This window comes from Plutella xylostella, chromosome 21 (genome assembly GCF_932276165.1).
Source record: "Plutella xylostella chromosome 21, ilPluXylo3.1, whole genome shotgun sequence".
NCBI classification, from domain to species: Eukaryota; Metazoa; Arthropoda; class Insecta; order Lepidoptera; family Plutellidae; genus Plutella; species Plutella xylostella.
The window spans coordinates 5,075,491-5,093,358 of record NC_064001.1 but is presented as its reverse complement, the minus strand read 5'-3'; positions in this window follow the sequence as shown (position 1 = coordinate 5,093,358).

Here is a 17,868-nt window from a genome sequence, read left to right as displayed (position 1 = left end):
ATATGAAATTCCTGCAGCATTTTTTTGTTTCCTACGATTATATATATTTTCTATTTTTATAAAAAAACGGACCTGACACTATAATTATTATGACCTTTATTTAACAAAATTTTATATAACTCTTGACTATAGATAAAATAAAACTTAAACATGACCATTTTAAAGTCTGCCTGGATAACATTCTTAATCCTTTGAATTATTTAGATATAGCTTTAAAATTAGTCACTTTGTATAAATCAAATAACTGATAAATAATCGTACACAACACCAACTAGTTTATAAATAGGATAGTAAATAAAAAGATTTTATATGATATTGTAACTATGTATTTCGAAGTCCTCTTTCTTATATATATTTTTGTCCTTCCAACCTTTCCTCTCTCATTATAATTATATAAAAATAACTACTTTCTTGTAGCTATTTCAGTGTCATCCTCTAAAAGATTTAATTATATTCCTAGTATTTACCGCCTAAAACTTGCACATTAATGAAGCTTGCCATTATTATATAAGTATATTGTACGCACGGTTATTTTTAACTTATCACATCACATAATACAAAATAAATAACTGTATGCAGAATGAAACGAAGCTATCGTATTTTTTTCGTAAACGTTTAACGATATTAATAGGCCGAGGCCTAATAATTGTTTTATAATGTTGCGTGAAATAAAAATATCTAAATAATTACAAATGTCTAGATTGATATGGTTTTACAGCAAAAATTGGTATATGTATCTATTTTATGTCGTACATAATACGAGTATATATATACATTTTTTGATATAGTTCAGAATTGAGGTTCTAAGAAATAAACGATATCCTAGTTTAACATAACATTCAACCTCATAGTTTCACACATCTTTATAACTACTATATTTTAGACATAAAAACATAATGATCCTAATTGCATTGTACATTTTGTATCTCAAGCAAAATCGTTAGGCGTTGCAAAATTGGTTGCTCTTTGCATGTTGTCACTATGTAAGTTGTGTAACATTATTGAGGATATATATGTCAATTCTGAATGCACAATATTAAATTTTTCCTATGTCAAGCTATAATTTCTACAACTGAAAAATGACATTTACGGAAACACGGATTTTAATTATAAACAAATTATTTAAGACTTTAACGGTACAAGAATTACAATTTGTGCCTTCAGAATCGACATCATTACATATTTAGATAGTACATTACGTAGTTAAAATTCCAAAGTATAAATTATTTAATTGTAATAAGAAAATGACCAAATGTTTTGTAAGATCGATAAACATAGGATTTGTAAATAGAAAATATTGACTTTATTAGAATAGTGTGTAAATAACAGTTGTATTTGCGAATTTTAATGTAAATATTATACTAATAGTTACCTTATTTAATCGAAACTATGAAATTATTTTAAAAAACAACGTTAAATATTTCTCTATGATTTGAATTCCAACGGAATGTTCTATGCGGTGCGTTAATAAAAAAAAGAAAATTGTGATTATTGTTGATGAAAGTATAACTTCGATTTATTATAATGAGTTGTAGTATTTTTTCAAATGACTTTTATTTTTTTCCATTTCTCCTATATGCCATACGTTAACTACCAACATACCCATACATTACCTACGTCTGACTAATTAAAATTCTTTCACAACTGCCTCGGACTTAACCGGAACGGAAAAAGATTTAAAATTTGCTATCTAAATTGGATCATATCATCCACATGGACATTTATCCTCCCCATGGAGTGGTACGATACACCACAGCACTCTGTCCTCGGCGGTGTCAAGGTCGACAGTCCAGCGGGCCCAAGGATCTGAAGGGCTAGCACAGCGCGCATTTAAGACGTAACAAAAGTTTTGCATCGCGCTCACTCACATCGCGTAGCCTCAAGAGCGAGTGCGACGGAGAACTTTTGTCACGTCTTAATAGCGCACCGTGCTACAGGGCCTGGTAGGTCACTCTCCAAGACGAAAAACGAAGTATAGGAGCACCAACCACTCTACCTCTTTTGCACGACAGCACTCGCTCGTTCGTTTTCGTCAGTATAGAGTAACTCTCCTGTCACTACTAGAAACCAATACATGGTTCTGCTTACAGAGTGCCAGTCACGAATATTGTAGAGTTGTAGACTGTAGTCAATATACTGTAGTCGATCGATTCGATTGCAATTTGTATGTTTTTTTTATATCTCTTATAGGGCTCAGCCACAGCTTTCAGCGGTGCGGGATGAGGTGCGGCGTGAGGGGCGGCGGGCGGTGCGGATTGCGGTGGTATGCCACAGCTCGACCAGTTGCGACCGCTAGTCCGTCCACTTGATGCCGCCGTGCGCGCCGCTTTGAGCTGTGGCCGCCTCGATACTCTCTAGTACATTTGTTTCGCTCGCACACCGCGCCGCCCGCCGCCGCCGCGCACCGCGCCATGCAACCCGCGCCGCTAGCCGCGCCGCATTTCGCGCCGCGGCTAGCTGTGGCATACTTCGTACGTTGTCTAGCGTTTGTTTTCGGCGCTCACCGCTAGCCGCGCCGCTCGCCGCGCCGCACGCCGCGCCGCCATTGGCTGTGGCCAGGGGGTTACGGTTGCCGAGATAAAAGCCAATGAGTGAAATGTGCATGTGTAACACAGAACCGATAACTAAATTCAGTAGCAGAAACATTATTAAGTAGGCTTATGACCTAAAACGATTTCTTCCAGTCAAATTTTATTTGAACAGTTTAGAAAAAATATTTAAGAGCCCCCTCTTAAATATTTTTTCTAAACTGTGAAATGAAATGAAATGAAATCGTTTACTTTTTGGACGTAGAATATTAGATTTACTTGTCAAAAGTCATAATCTACCAACATTTCATTGGGTGGTAGTGTAGATACCTATCTATGCTTCTCAGCTGCACTGCCCAACTCCAACCGTTGGGCAGCTGCCCGCCAGGCCACACCACCCGGCCTGGTCAGAGGATCCTCCCTTTGCATGGGGATGCTACCACCCTTGCATCTCCATAGTAGTAACCTCGCGAAGAACATCAGCGCAGCCTTCTGGAGACCCGCAGAACAGATTCCTCTCCTCACCTCAACAGCCGCTCAGCAGGACCCTCAGATATTTATACAGTCACATTCAAAGCGCATTAGGTACTGACTTCACAACGTGATCGAAATATTCTAATAAGCAGGGGTCACTCTGGCTTACGAAAAGCTGCGCTAATCACGACGACGCGCATTAAACGTAGCGTCTGCAAATTAGATCTCATTCGTTCATTTTCGTATAGGTACAGTACCCCTCATGAAGGTAGCAAATACTTATTGCTACGTGGAAATGGGAACTGTGAGCATTCACACTTTCTTACTTCCTCTAGTAAAATCTGTCAATAAATATTCTCAAATAAAATGAAGGAGAAAATTCAGATTCCCGTAAATTTTAAAGCTTATTATTTTAAAATTTATGAAAAAGAACTGGCAATAATTGACACTAAAGTTTCGTTTAAATATCATCTCTGCTTTAAAAAGCACTTTACATAGACCGATATACGAGCAAATAATCTTATACTTAGTCTTTTGTTTCTGTATTGATGGATCGGCTTGGTGGTGTATCTGACCCAAATAAATTGTGTGAGATAACTAAGCCCTTTTATCTTATCTATTACGTGACTGACTGAAGATCTCGGGAACAAGGGTGATACGGAAAAATCTTAAAGGTTACACGTGTGATATTAGATGCTTAGACATCATGATGTGACATAAATGGCACAAACTTTACCTTTCCAAGTATATTTCTCAGTAAAATAGTTTTTTGCAAGTATATTTTAATGAATTCTTAAACCTCATTTATTAGAGTCTACTCTTGCGTTTCTTCAGCTAGCATACATACCTACATACTACATTCAGTAATTAGAATGTTTTGCGTGAAATTCTTGTTAGTATGTTAATGTATCTGAGCTTAGAAACTTCGATATTGAGCAACTTTCATTGCAATTATTTCACTGTATTTCAACAAATTTAAAAAACCATTCAACCAACCAATTTAAAGCACCTATTCAACCAACCACCAGAGTTTAAAAGAACATGCCATAGATAAATTTAAGACTTAATTATGAGGAAAATCATATATAATCTTATACAATACATACATTGCATACACCTAGAGAGAATAGAACCTTCAAATAACGAAGGTATTTTCGATCTGCGTTGGATACCTGCTACGTCAGTAGCTAGTTTATAAAGCTATTTAAATAAATTTAGAGTAGGATAAGATGAAAATACGTAAAATACTTCGCATAAAATCTCCCAAAGGTACTTGTACATTTCTCATTTCAGACAGTACGCAAGTCAAATACATTTTTGTAAAAAATATACCTATATTTATATACATTTATGTGCTACAAGGCAATCGCAAGGTCCATTGTATAAGAATTGCTCAAGCTTTCTTACCAATTTACCCTTTTTCTCAGGAGGTCAAACGAGCGGAATGACCTTTCTTTTGCTACTTTGTAGTAGGTTACTTGCCTGGTTTTATTTACCTAATAATTTATTGCTAGGTACGTTTGTTAAACTGTATACTTGTAGATATTGATGTCGATTCTGAAGGCAGAAATTCTAATTTTAAAGCTGTCAAATTAAAAAATTTGCTAGCATAAAATGACATTTACGGAAACAATCATAGAGTCGAATTTTAAACAAAGACATTAAGGTTTTGACAGGTCTAAATTTAGAATTTCCGCCTTCAGAATCGACATCATTGTGACAGTATCCAGAAAAAGAGGCGGAAGTTTTTATCAAGTAATTCCGGAGGCTCATAATTCTTTCAACTCAACTTTACTATTAAGGATATGTATTTTTTTATTAAAAAAAAACTATAGATCCTCTCTCCCTCAACCAAAACAAATTACAATTAAAATATTTTCTTGTTCATATCTCAATTTCTGTGTTTATCTGGCGAGCTATATTGTTAGTTGTTGAGGGCCTGTCAAGATGTCTCGCTACTTGAGCGATCGCGAGATCTAGGTAAATTAAATCTTACGTTCCTACTCGAAATTATTTTACTGTAAGTACCTAGTTTCTTTTGGTTAAGAAAAAAACAGTAAAAAACCTCGTTTCTTGTTTTTTTCATCATCATCAGCCAATAATCATCCACTGCTGGACATAGGCCTCTCCCAAGGAGCGCCACTACACTCGGTCCTCGGCCTTCCTCATCCAACCACTACCCGCCACCCGCCTAAGGTCGTCAGTCCAGCCGGCAGGAGGGCGTCCCACGCTGCGTTTGCCTGTTCGTGGTCTCCACTCTAGAACTCGTCTACCCCAACGGTTATCGGTTCTTCGGCAGATATGACCAGCCCACTGCCACTCAGCTTGCATATTTTGACAGCTAAGTCGGTAACCTTAGTCCTCTGACGGATAACCTCATTTCTGATACGATCCATCAGAGAAACCCCAAGCATAGCTCTCTCCATAGCACGCTGAGCGACTTTAAATCGGTGGACCAGTCCTACCGTCAGTGCCCACGTCTCTGCACCATACGTCATCACTGGCAGGATGCACTGGTTGAAGACTTTTGTCTTCAGGCTCTGAGGAATGGCCGAGGAGAATATGTGACGAAGTTTCCCGAATGCAGCCCAACCCAGTTGGATGTGCCTTGCAGCCTCCTTGTCAAAGTTACTTCTGCCTAGTCTGCCCGAGGTGGACATATTCTTGCATGGGAACACCCAAATATTCCGAAAAACTTTTTTCCGAATTTGATAACCCCGAATATGTAATTTACGAAATATTGCAATACCGATTTTTTTAAATACCGAATTATAATAATCACGAAAATTATAATTTCGAATATTATAATCACGAATATTGTTATTACGATTGTTAAATATACGAATGTTAAAAAATACGATTATTTTAATATACGAAAAATAAAATACCGATTTATTATAATCACGAAAAAGTCAAATACCGGATCGGAAATATGATAATTCGTGATTTTGAAAAAAAAACATAATCGTCTTTAAAACTTTAGAACCAAAACCAAAAGATAGGTGCGACGACGAGCAAAGCGAGGAGGAGCGTGTTAGATGCACATAGATATAGAAAAACAAAGCGGAGCGCAGCGAAGCGGAGCGGAGCGTTTAAAATATAGAGCAAAACAATTGCTAGGATTTTTATGGTGTTTAAACTTAAAAACCTTAGGACCTAAACCTAAAGATAGGTGCGACGACGAGCAAAGCGAGGAGGAGCGTGTTAGGTGCACATAGATATCGAAAAACAAAGCGGAGCGCAGCGAAGCGGAGCGGAGCGTTTCAAATATAGAGCAAAACAATTGCTAAGATTTTTATGGTGTTTAAACTTAAAAACCTTAGGACCTAAACCTAAAGATAGGTGCGACGACGAGCAAAGCGAGGAGGAGCGTGTTAGGTGCACATAGATATATATAAATATATATATAAAACTATAGATCCTCTCTCCCTCAACCAAAACAAATTACAATTAAAATATTTTCTTGTTCATATCTCAATTTCGGTGTTTATCTGGCGAGCTATATTGTTAGTTGTTGAGGGCCTGTCAAGATGTCTCGCTACTTGAGCGATCGCGAGATCTAGGTAAATTAAATCTTACGTTCCTACTCGAAATTATTTTACTGTAAGTACCTAGTTTCTTTTGGTTAAGAAAAAAACAGTAAAAAACCTCGTTTCTTGTTTTTTTCATCATCATCAGCCAATAATCATCCACTGCTGGACATAGGCCTCTCCCAAGGAGCGCCACTACACTCGGTCCTCGGCCTTCCTCATCCAACCACTACCCGCCACCCGCCTAAGGTCGTCAGTCCAGCGGGCAGGAGGGCGTCCCACGCTGCGTTTGCCTGTTCGTGGTCTCCACTCTAGAACTCGTCTACCCCAACGGTTATCGGTTCTTCGGCAGATATGACCAGCCCACTGCCACTTCAGCTTGCATATTTTGACAGCTAAGTCGGTAACCTTAGTCCTCTGACGGATAACCTCATTTCTGATACGATCCATCAGAGAAACCCCAAGCATAGCTCTCTCCATAGCACGCTGAGCGACTTTAAATCGGTGGACCAGTCCTACCGTCAGTGCCCACGTCTCTGCACCATACGTCATCACTGGCAGGATGCACTGGTTGAAGACTTTTGTCTTCAGGCTCTGAGGAATGGCCGAGGAGAATATGTGACGAAGTTTCCCGAATGCAGCCCAACCCAGTTGGATGTGCCTTGCAGCCTCCTTGTCAAAGTTACTTCTGCCTAGTCTGCCCGAGGTGGACATATTCTTGCATGGGAACACCCAAATATTCCGAAAAACTTTTTTCCGAATTTGATAACCCCGAATATGTAATTTACGAAATATTGCAATACCGATTTTTTTAAATACCGAATTATAATAATCACGAAAATTATAATTTCGAATATTATAATCACGAATATTGTTATTACGATTGTTAAATATACGAATGTTAAAAAATACGATTATTTTAATATACGAAAAATAAAATACCGATTTATTATAATCACGAAAAAGTCAAATACCCGATCGGAAATATGATAATTCGTGATTTTGAAAAAAAAACATAATCTTCTTTAAAACTTTAGAACCTAAACCTAAAGATAGGTGCGACGACGAGCAAAGCGAGGAGGAGCGTGTTAGGTGCACATAGATATCGAAAAACAAAGCGGAGCGCAGCGAAGCGGAGCGGAGCGTTTCAAATATAGAGCAAAACAATTGCTAAGATTTTTATGGTGTTTAAACTTAAAAACCTTAGGACCTAAACCTAAAGATAGGTGCGACGACGAGCAAAGCGAGGAGGAGCGTGTTAGGTGCACATAGATATCGAAAAACAAAGCGGAGCGCAGCGAAGCGGAGCGGAGCGTTTCACATAATATAGCTTAAAAAATATTGTTTTTATACGGATTATGCTGTTAATTAACCCACTATTCATAATATATAACTATTTCTTATTAACTAAGAAACATTTGGGAATTTGTATTTTCGGAATATTAAAACTTCGGGATTCGTAATTTTAACAATTCGATAAAATAAAAAATCGTACTTTTGAAACATCGAAATAATAATATTCGGAAAATTTACTTTCGTCATTTTAATAAATATGTTGTTTGAAATTTCGTTTATAAACTATTCGTGATTTTCATTATTCGGAAACTTAAAATTCGGGATTGTGAATTATTCGGAAGTATGAAATTCGAAATTTTAAAAATCGTTATTTTCATATTCGTAAAAAAGTAATTCGGAATCATGTAGTGTACCCATTCTTGCATAACTTCGATTGTTGCCTCACCAACGGCGACCGGCTCCGGTTTGATGTGAGCATTGTACATGACTTTCGTCTTGTCCAAGTTCATACCGAGTCCTACACGTCGGGAAGCAGCATTTAGGCCACTTAGCATCCAGCTGAGTTCCTGCAGAGATTCTACCATAATAATGATGTCGTCCGCGAAGCCGAGGTGTGACATGTACTCGCCATTTATACATATGCCATGTCCTTTCCAGTCCAACGTCTTAAAGACATCTTCCAATGCATTGGTGAACAGTTTCGGAGATATCACATCCCCCTGTCTCACTCCACGTTGCAGTTGGATAGGTCTTGTCTTGTGGTCCTGTACTTGAACAGTCATAGTAGCGGCATTGTACAGACATCTCAACACCTCGATATAGCGCCAGTCGATTTGGCATCTCTGCAAGGATTCCAAAACTGCCCAGGTCTCGATGGAGTCGAAGGCTTTTTCATAGTCCACAAAGGCTAGACACAGAGGCTGATTATACTCTTCGGTCTTCTGTATAATCTGCCTTACTGTTTGGATGTGGTCTATTGTACTAAAGACGAACGAATGGCGTAGTGGTTAGTGACCCTGACTACTGAGCCGAAGGTCCCGGGTTCGATTCCCGGCTGGGGCAGATATTTGTTTAAACACAGATATTTGTTCTCGGGTCTTGGGTGTTGATATTTATATTTAGTATGTATCTATCTATGTATTTGTGTAGATATATCAGCTGTCCGATACCCATAACACAGGTTCTACCTAGCTTGGGGTCGGATGGCCGTGTGTGAGATGTCCCCACATATTATTTATTTATTTAAAGCCTTTTCGAAACCCAGCCTGCTCTGGGGGCTGAAACTCGTCTAACCTTTGGGCAAGACGGTTCGTGATAACCCTTGAGAACAGCTTGTATACATGGCTTAAAAGCGAGATCGGTCTATAGTTCTTCAGAAGGGTTTGGTCACCCTTCTTAAAGAATTCTCCACGACGCTCTCAGACCATGCCTGCGGTGTAATGACATTGTGAAGAACCGAATTGAAGAGCCTCTGGAGCTGTTCGAGGATTGAAATACCTCCAGCTTTCAGAAGCTCTGTAGTAATTCCGTCTTCACCCGGAGCCTTGTTGTTTTTAAGCAGCAGCTTGAGCATAAGGGCTATCCTAATCTCGCCTATGTCTACGTTAGGGATGTCGTCAGTGTAGTGGCGTATTAGTGGCGCTCTGGAATCGGTGAGCTGAGCCACAGACTTCTGCGCGTGTGAAGCATAAAGTTGTCCGTAAAATCCTTGGATTTCGGCAAGAACCTCCGGCTTAGAGGCAACGATATTACCATCTGCAGACCTCAACTTCGTCAAGTGGCTTCTCCCAAGTTGCTAAACGAAGACTTTTGACCCCCGATTTTGCTCAATTGCTGCTTCTATGGCGCGTGTGTTGGAGCGACGGAGATCTCTTCGTATCAGCTTCTTTATACGCTTGTTGAGTGCCCGTAGTTCTGACGAAGTGTCACCTGCCGACGGAAATTCGCGTCTCTGCCTCATAAGCTCGAGTGTCTCGCTTGAAAGTTTGGACTCCTTGCTTTTGCTTCTCATGCTAAAATTTCCGTGGCCCACCTCACGAAGAGCCTTCACTATTTGGATTGTATCCGAGTCAATATCCGTAGTGGTTTCCAACGATTTGTAGTTCTCTCTGAAAGCTGGTCTTGCCAGCTTTAATTTGGTGCAGTGTGGGACGAAGGGTCGACTTCACCAGACGTCTTCTCTCCAGCTTGAAGTTAATATTCAGAGTACCTCGGAGAAGTCGGGGATCACTCCCAGTTTTAAACCTATTGATCACTGAGACATCTCTGAATATGTGCCGCTTGTCAGTTATAATGAAGTCGATTTCGTTTTTCGTCCTACCATCGGGGCTTGCCCATGTCCACTTCCTCTGGGGCTGTTTCTCAAAGAAAGAATTCATCAAGTACAGCCCCTCCCTTTCGAAGAAGTCAACAAGCATTTGCCCTTTCTGGTTTCTGCTACCAAAGCCATGAAGTCCTACCCTCGATTCGTCGCATTCTTGTACTCCCACTCTGGCGTTGAAGTCCCCCATCACAACGGTGTATTGGGTCTTAGCAGTACACTTGATAGCTCTTGAGATATCTTCGTATACTGTTTCGACTTCTGTGTCAGAGTATGCCGAGGTTGGTGCGTATACCTGTACGACCTTCAAGGAATACCTCTCGGTTAGTTTTAGTACCGTTCGAATCGGGTAGCGTACCTAACGCTACCCGATTCGACACACTGCTGATCTCCACTACGTTGACGATGAATCCTACGCCACCTTGGGACAGTTGGTCGCCCTCGCGATGGTAGAGCATGTGGCCGGACTCCAGGGTCATCGTGTCTTCGCCCTCTCTACGGACTTCTGATAGCCCTAGGATGTCCCATTTTATTTTGCTAAGCTCTACCTCGAGTTCTACCATCTTCTCGTCCTCTCTCAGTGTCCGTGCGTTGTATGTCGCCAGTTGTAGTCGTTGATGGCAGCCATTCGCAACCCGAGGATTCTTCGCACCCCCTGCCCTACCGTTACCTAGACCGCTGCCGTAGTCAGGAATAGTAGGGAACTGGGGGCTGGGGCTTTGGGTGTGACTCCATGGAGGATTTTGCCATAATCACCACGCTTGGCAATGCGGGTTGGTGATCGCAGGGCTACACTTTTCGTACCGGTGACGCTGCTGCCCATCGCCGGCCTATGGGATTTAGTGTAGCTGTTTTTGGATGGTTATACCGCCATCATCCGGTCGCCAGAGCCTCGTCTGTTATTTAGCAGGGTGCACCACGGGCAGGTGAGGTTGGTAATTGGTTCATTCGGATGTTCAGAACCCTTACACCCCTTTTTTTCATATACACAAGGTATCTTCGGGGAAACCGGAATCAAACCCCGGATATAGTACACACGACAAATACAGCTCGTGCAGTCAAACAAAGAAATCACTAACTTAAAATGTTGGTACTAATGCAGGGTGAGTCTTGATGTACATCGTACATCCGAAAGTAGGTCACAGAGCTCTACATTCTGAATAACTTTCATAATGACCTTGTGAATCTTGGGATATCACAAAATTAAATGATTCCCCATACAAAAATGTGTGGGAACATCTCACCCACGGCCATCTGATCCCAGAGTATACAGAGCCTGTGATATGGGTATCGGACAGCCGATAGTATCTACACAAATTGGTAACGTACCTTTATGTATGGGAGCAAATATTTTTTTGTGAATATCTCAAGGTCATTACGAAAATGTTCAGAATGAAGAGCCATGTGGCCTACCAAAAAACTCACCCTGTATATTGGGAACTAAACAAATAAAGTCAATTACAAAAACAATCTGCTTTTAAAGGAAATTTTCAACTCCAAGTCAAGATTAGCCTTAACTTCGGTCTTGTGAAAGTTGATCAAGTTTGTGAAGATTAAACATTTAATATTACATTAAAATCGAATATTCAATGTTAAAACGGAGTGTTTGTTTGCTTCGTAACTTACTACTTAATCCAGGACTAAATAACCGTCGCCATTTTCCGGCAAAAACGAAGTACAGCAAGCTGTAACAGCCGCTATGTATAAGAAAGCAAGAAAACCTTTTTTTACATTGTAAAATGAAAACATTCTTCATGAAAATCAACTTAAAATATAGGAACATAGCAGGGACTTATCGTGAATGTGCAGTTGAACAAGTACTATAACGATTTTTGCAGCTGCAAAAACATCGAACGTATTTTAGCACGACACTTTAATCCGTTTTATCTGTTAGTCCCAAAATATTTAGCAATGCAATCTGTTCTGAATGTTTACACAATTTTCTCAAATGGGGTAAAAATAAAAATAAAATATAGGTATTACCATCGGTATTAAAATTACCTCTGGAGTTACTAAACACGGGTTTAAGGCTTTACTCACATTTGATTCGGTTTTGCCTCTTTTCTGCTTTTAGTGTTATTCTCATATTGATTGTAGAGCCAGCCCCTTTTGAGAAAATCCCTACTTTTTATTCGATTCTTCCAATTTATATAAATGACAAACCGACTGCGATACGGAGTTAGACTTCCTTGACCCTTTTAGTTACCAAATAGGGTCATGGTATCAATTTGTCTCAATTGAATTATGCCATTAAAAATACAATACATAAAAACAAATTTTACTTTGAAAACGGGTAGTGCTCAGCTTAGTTATAGTCCTTGGAAATGTACCCTTAAGACGCCCCTTTTACCCTATTATTATGTATCGAGACTGAATATGAATGAACCTCTTCCAAGCTCACTTATGAGTTCAGACGTGAGTGCTAATGTTGTTTGAAATAGGTAATTATGATCTCCATTTCATGTAGGTAGGTATTAAAATTACTACAAGATAGACAAACGTGACGTAACAAATATCCAATCATTCATACTTGTTTATAAACTTTCACGTATAATATTAGTAAGATATTGATTGGTCAATTCTAACGCAATGAAAGCTAAGTATCAGAGTTGAATAGTAGGAAGTCCTTTATGCAGACACTATGGATTATTTATGTATTTTATTAGAAACGTAGTGGGTTCTGGACCAAGTGTGATTATGCAGCCAATAAAACTGGAATTACTACAGCAGATTGCTATTGGCGACCATTATTATGTTATAAATATAACTATACAGGGTGTTGCAAAAAGGGATATATTTTCGGGCTTAGATAAAACATGCTGCACACGAAGGTTTCGGCTTAGTATACCCTTCTTGCAAAACCCTGTATCAACATACAATAGCCAGTCTCTGCTACACGGCACCGTTATCGACGTAGATAAACTTCATTATTTATAGCATTGTAAACTCTATTTCTTAAATGAAAAGGTCTTCGGTGAAGGTTATTCGATTCATGTAAATGACGTTTATCATCGAATAATTCGATTATGATTAGTTATTGTTTTTAAAACAAAACATAAACTGGGTTGGAGTTCTATATAAACACCTAAATAAGGTTGTACCTATGTATTTGTATGATTGTACCCGTATCTGAGCAATGTTGTTGAGAAAAATATGTTTTGACTGAACTTCGCATATCGAACGCCGATATTTTCATGCATTCTAAATGTAATATGATTATACATTCATTTTTGTATTTTACGGAAAATACTGAAACATTCTGAAATTCTACAAAGTAGCGAGCATTTTTTTGCAGCAGTGATGTTATTTTGAAACCCATCATAGGTAATGCACGAAAGGAATACTTTTAGTCGAGATTAAATTCATTTCTAATAATATCTTACGATTCTGAAAAGTCAATAAGAAGCCTAGAATTATTGTCAGGAACATAACATTTTATTTTATTATACTTTTATCTTTATCTTAATTATTTACATAATATTTGGTGATTATTCATCTAAGGTACCTACAAATTGAATCAAAACATACTTCCGTGTATGGAATTATTTATAACACATTGATGTATTCAATAAATATTGGAATAATGTAACTAGATCTTATGTCATTGCGTGTCAAGCAATAAACGGAATACCATATCAGATATTGATACGTGATCTAAAAGTTTAATAAATCTCATATTGTAATATCGAGACATATCCATCGAGCATATACTTATATTTATAGATGTTTATGTACATAATTTGATTCATTTTATTTTTAATATCGTTTGGAATGCGTTTTAGGCATTCAGCGATAAAAGTATTTGGAACACTTACCCAGTAATATTTCATTTTGCGATGTCCGTAGAGTGGTTAGTGACAAATTGACGATGGCACTTCGATAATGGTCTCAGAGGGCCTATCACAGGATTCGATTCTATTTTCAAAACTACACAATCTTATGGAAAAATAACAGTATACAGGGTGTTGCAAAAAGGGTATACTAAGCCGAAACCAGCATGTGCAGCATGATATATCTAAGCCCGAACCTGAAATCAGAATTTAAGAGTAAAAAGTCACGTGACCAACTAAGTTTCTAGTAGTCAAGGCCTTCAGATTAGCCGCGTCCCACCACGCACCGGCCGGCCTCCTCGGGTTTCTAATTTAGTTAACCACTAGCTGTTCCCGCGAGCTTTGCTTCACCTTAAAAAGTAGCCTATGTGTTAATCTACGGTGTCAGCTAACTCCATATCAAATTTCATTAAAATCGGTTCTGCCGTTTTGAGGTGAAGAAGTAACAAACATACACACACACACACACACTCACAAACTTTCGCCTTTGTAATATTAGTGGGATGCTCGGTCTGTATAGTGAATGAATATTTGTGCAATAAAGAATTAAATAAATAAATATAGTCGTCCAAAACTGTATTAGTAACCATGCTTCTTTTCTTGCTTACTTTCAAATGTTGTGGTAAACCTCGGAATAAGGGCGCGTTACCTTAGTAAATAGGTACGACAGATAGATAAGCTCTTAATTGTTACAATTGACGTAACATCATGAAACAAAAGTCAAACATCCTGAGTTAATCTTGGAAACAAATAACAACAAACAAGAACGCAACGTAATTAGTTTGAAAGACAAAGATAAGCCTGCTAATAGATAAAGTCTATTGTAGTTAGTAAAACTACTGTTTGTAACTTTACATTTTGTTCCGTTAGCTACAATAATATTGCGGTATCAGCTTACTAGAACTTTTTGAAAAGCGGTAAATAATTTTATTTCTATTGCCGTCAACTGTGTAGGTAAGTAGAGAAAATTGTAAATTTCTATGAATTAGTACATATTGAAATGGTTTATCTAACCTTCAGAACCAATTCAAGGCATGTTTTATCAAGTTAGTCAGTTAAATAAGTAAAGAAAATGAGATTCACTCTACCTAATTAAACATTCTACCACTTTACAAATGATGAGTAGGTTCCTACTCGAGTCAGCTAAGTAATGAACAAAATAAAGAAAAATAAACAGTCAGAAGGAACTGCATTTTAATAACTTTGTTTAATTAAATTGCGAACAAAGATATGAATTTTTTCGCAACAAAACATTTGAATATGATTCCAAGAAATATAATATTTAGGTAAACGTGCGACTAAATGATCAAAATTATCATAAATAACGAATCTTGTGTTGTCGATACCATTCTGTTTAATATTTTTTTTCTTGTAATCTCACCATCAAATATTACAATTATTGAGTATTGGTCGATCGAAAAAGTGAGGGTATAATACCTACTCAGTTGATGGAAGTTAAAAACATCGCACTCCTTTCCCCACAAAGTTAAATGAATTCCCCAGCCTCTTTTCAAAATGGCGGAAAAGGAAATGGAACCGCGTAGCCCTGAACATGACAACCACGATAATACGTACACACTACACACCCACAGTCACTTTTTATTATGCTTAATATTTATTGGACATCCTTTAAGAATGAGCCGTTATAATTATAATAATATATGGGTACGTCTCACGCACGGCCTTCCACAAACTAGGTAGAGCCTGTAATATGGGTATCTAACAGCTGATATAACTACGTAGATACACAGTTATGTATAATTATTAACAGACTGACACGCCCCGAGTACAAAATATCTGTCTTCAAACTAATATCTGCCCGGCCGGGAATCGACCCGGACCTTCGACAGTCAGGCTTACTAGCCAATAGAAGCTGTTTAATAATATTATACTATGTAAACATAAACAATAAAATTATTCGTCTCAGTAAATATATTTTGTTGTTGCTGTCCTATGGTACCCTAGTGGTACAGAGGGCCTTCACAAGCGTGCGCCACGCCGTTCTGTCCTCAGCAACCGCTCTGGCTTCCGTCCAGCTCAGGCCTTGCGCTCGCAGCTCGCCGTCCACTGTGCGCCGCCATGTGTGCACGGGGCGACCGCGTCTGCGGTGGCCGCCCGGCGGTTTCCATCATATATACGACAGTAATATTAAGTACCTCAATATTTACGACAACAATATTCCTCTAGGGGACATAAATGGACTCACCTATGATTCCTATGAATTAATCACAACAATGTATTCCCAGAACTGAATTTGGACATTATTATGTCAGGGACTATTGAATTAAACTATGATAAGCGAATTAATTTTATGACTCTCCATAACATAGCCTCATGAAACCTATAATTTAACTAGGTATTGCCCGTGATCTTTGCTTCGGCAGGCATTTAAGTATTATAATACCTAGCCTAGGTACGAGTATTATAACTTTTCACTCAAGTTTCGCTTGGCCTTAAAGGGTTTTTTTAAGTTACATTATGTGTTAATCCTGGGTGTCAGCTAACTACTTTTATTTCAAAAATGAAAAATACACAAGAAGAGAGCTGACAGAGTAAAAAACATACAAACTTTTATTCGTAATATTAGTACACTCACGGGCAATGAAATAGTTCCACTTACAAAACACCGACAACAAACGACCCCAAATTTTTTCAAACATTTAATTTAAAATTTTAACAAAATGTTACCGTTTTTTATTGAGAATTTTCTGATGCTCTGTTAAATGTACCTCAATGTTGCAGAAGGCGTCATTAAGCTTTCTCCGTTTAGGAGTAATTTGGTGCTTTATAAACACCAAGCCAGACACACGTTATAATAAATACCACACCCACTTTTTCCGGTCGAGTAGTAAAAATCATATTTAATACTACCATTCTTTTTCTCAGCGGGTATTTTTCTCGGGCAGCTACTGTGTAAACATTTTATGATTGATATACGTGCTCATGCATAATCTGAATCAATATTATGAAAAACAGCTCTTGGAAGAGTCTGTGTAAAAACAGTAAGTATAGAAATAATTATGTTGTTAATATATTTATATCTGGACTTTTAGTAAAACACACGGTTCTAGAAATCGATAGAGAGATAGTGAAAACATCATACATAATTGGTACTGGCTTCGGGCACATCCGGTCAAAATAATTGAATTTACAATGGCGGGGAATCAAATCCGGGATGCTATTCCATTCTATTCGATCCCTAATAAGTAATCGGAATTCCTAACCACTGGGGCATCCGCTGTAAGTAGGTAGAGTAGTGGTATGATGGACGTTAATGGATTTCAAACTCAAGCTTTCCGGAAACCGTATTCATGATGTAACTTAAATAGTATTTATTTATTTATTCTTTATTGCACAATATACAAAAGTAATTATGTACATTGTACATTGTACAATCAGGTGGACTTAATGCTAAAAGCATTTCAATCGTATCAATGTGTGATCCTGACCTGTATTGAATTCAAATCAACGTACGAATATACGTAAATACTTACGGCAAATAATACACCATCTCTTTCTGAAATACATCACTAACTTCCGTAATTGGCTCGAAATCAGATATTTTTGGCCTTACCTTGAAATCATCCATCATTTATGTGTTGTATTGTTATAGCTGCCAAACGTACCTACTTACCCAATTTGGTATGCAGCATTGAACTATTATTATGAGAAGTTATTGTAAAGGAATTTTATGGTATTTTGTAGTATATAGAAAATTTAAGTTTGTCGGAATTTTAATATGGTTCGCGGTTCTACGAATTGGCAATAATTCTAGAATACGACACCTGCTGGTTTGTATACCTACCATGGGTCTATTCTTATTTATAATTTCCTAGATTGTTTATTATTATTTCTATAATTAAAGAAGATAAATTAATTAGCAAGTAACA